The sequence below is a fragment of the Portunus trituberculatus genome, chromosome 18, assembly GCF_017591435.1.
Source record: "Portunus trituberculatus isolate SZX2019 chromosome 18, ASM1759143v1, whole genome shotgun sequence".
Classification (NCBI taxonomy): domain Eukaryota; kingdom Metazoa; phylum Arthropoda; class Malacostraca; order Decapoda; family Portunidae; genus Portunus; species Portunus trituberculatus.
The window spans coordinates 21,178,486-21,180,985 of NC_059272.1; the positions used below are offsets into that span (position 1 = coordinate 21,178,486).

Genomic DNA, 2,500 nt, shown 5'->3' on the forward strand with positions numbered 1-2,500 from the left:
TATAAAATACGAGCACTCTTCCTCTCCCTCTCCCTCTCCCTCTCCCTCTCCCTCTCCCTCTCCCTGCGTGCTGACTGAAACAAAAGACGGCTCAGAATGCACAGGACGGCATGAGAAGCTGCTGCCGAGGGTGTCAGGTGGTGGTGGTGGTGGTGGAGGTGATAGTGGTGGTGGTGGTGGTGGTGGTGGAGGTGATAGTGGTGGTGGTGGTGGTGGTGGTGGAGGTGATAGTGGTGGTGGTGGTTGTGTTATTTGGTATTCTTGGTGTTGTTCTTTTTTTTGTGTAGTGTGTGTGTGTGTGTGTGTGTGTGTGTGTGTGTGTGTGTGTGTGTGTGTGTGTGTGTGTGTGTGTGTGTGTGTGTGTGTGTGTGTGTGTGTGTGTGTGTGTGTGTGTGTGTGTGTGTGTGTGTGTGTGTGTGTGTGTAGATATAATTTTTCTCACGCACGTTTCAGCCTTAAGAACTTTCCCACCTCAGTGTTAGAGAACAAGAAAAAAAACATGGAGAATACTTGTATACTCTCTCTCTCTCTCTCTCTCTCTCTCTCTCTCTCTCTCTCTCTCTCTCTCTCTCTCTCTCTCTCTCTCTCTCTCTCTCTCGATAAGCGCGTTCATCGTGGTAGGATTTTCAAGTGCGAAAAAAAGGAGAAAGAGAGAGAGAGAGAGAGAGAGAGAGAGAGTAAGGTTGAGTGTCGGATTATTTAAGTGTTAAGACCTAGAGAGAGAGAGAGAGAGAGAGAGAGAGAGAGAGAAGAGAGAGAAAGAGAACGATGAAAGACCATCTCCCTATGAAATAGACTCTCTCTCTCTCTCTCTCTCTCTCTCTCTCTCTCTCTCTCTCTCCATAAACACTCTCGTTACTATGTCCGCTGCGCGTATTCAGAAACATGTATGTGTGTATATTTAATGTTTATTCAGTATACGTTTCCCTCCTTTTTTCCTTCTCTTTCCCATGGTATATATGGTTGCCGGTGAAGGTCAGACGGTGATTCTCTCCCTCTCTTTCCCCCTCTCTACCTCTCCCTCTCCCCCACTCTCTCCTTCTCTCTCTTTTTCTCTCCATCCCTCCTTTCTCCTCCCCTTCCTTGCCTCCCTCCCTCTATATATATAACTTGTTCTCTATATTTTTTTCCTCCTTTTTTTTTCTCTTTTCTATTTCTCTCTTGTTCTCTCCCTTTCATATTATTTTTCTCTCTCTCTCTCTCTCTCTCTCTCTCTCTCTCTCTCTCTCTCTCTCTCTCTCTCTCTCTCTCTCTCTCTCTCAAGACCATTCACTCCGTACAAACTTCCATGAAAAGAAAATGATAAGAGAAGTTTTTTTTCATATTGTTATTATTGTATTGTTTTGTTGTGGTGGTGGATGGCGTCATGTCTAGGGTACGTGGAAGCCTGCAGGAGGAGCAGGAGGAGGAGGAGGAGGAGGAGGAGGAGGAGGAGGAGGAGGAGGACTGCATAGAAAGAGGAAGGGAAATAACAATAATAATCTTCCTATCATAGAATTCACAGTACGTATGTAAATTAACAGCAATAGAAAGAAGAGGAGGAGGAGGAGGAGGAGAAGGAGGAGGAGGAGGAAGAGGTAAAAGAATAGAAGAAGAAGAAGGAGAAGAGAAGGAGGAGGAGGAGGAGGAGGAGGAGGAAGAGGAGGAGGAGGAGGAAAAGAAATAGAGTAACTGGTCAATGTCTTTGCCTTCAGAGAGAGAGAGAGAGAGAGAGAGAGAATCAAACACAAATAGAAAACGTGGAGAAGGGCTTTCTTCACTTATCTCCCTCCTTCCTTGCCCTTCTCTTCTTCTCTTTCTTACCTTCAGAGAGAGAGAGAGAGAGAGAGAGAGAGAGAGAGCACAGAGCAATCTTGTAATCTCTCCTCCATCTGTCCTCTTTCCGTCTTCTTCTCTTTCTATCACACTTTATCACTCCCTCCCATCTTCCTTGCTTCATTCCTCTACCGTTCCTTCCATTATCCGTCCTGCAATCTAACCATCCCTCCCTCCCTCCTTCCCTCCTCCTCCTCCTCCTCCTCCTCCTCCTCCTCCTCCTCCTCCTCCTCCTCCTCTTCTTCTGGATGCCTCATTTTGGGTCTCTGAAGTTATGGGTGAAATAAAAGAAATTTGATAACGTTCCTTCCTGAACCGTTAAGCACATTTTGAGAGAGAGAGAGAGAGAGAGAGAGAGAGAGAGAGAGAGAGAGAGAGAGAGAGAGAGAGAGAGAGAGAGAGAGAGAGAGAGAGAGAGAGAGAGAGAGAGAGAGAGAGAGAGAGAGAGAGAGAGAGAGAGACTTGTGTCCTCTGGTATTCCAACGTCGTTTTAATTGCGGCCACTCGTGTGCAGGTCATATGAGAGAGAGAGAGAGAGAGAGAGAGAGAGAGAGAGAGAGAGAGAAGGACGATGAGTTTGGGTGTAATGTTTGTTATGTATCTTGTGTGTTGTTCCGCTCTCTCTCTCTCTCTCTCTCTCTCTCTCTCTCTCTCTCTCTCTCTCTCTCTGCAGCATCAGTAATCA

General features: G+C 46.3%; 1 pseudogene; it reads right to left on the reverse strand.

The window, feature by feature from the left end:
- Positions 1–2,500, reverse strand: part of LOC123505759 — a 390,503-nt pseudogene that overhangs the window by 328,282 nt on the left and 59,721 nt on the right.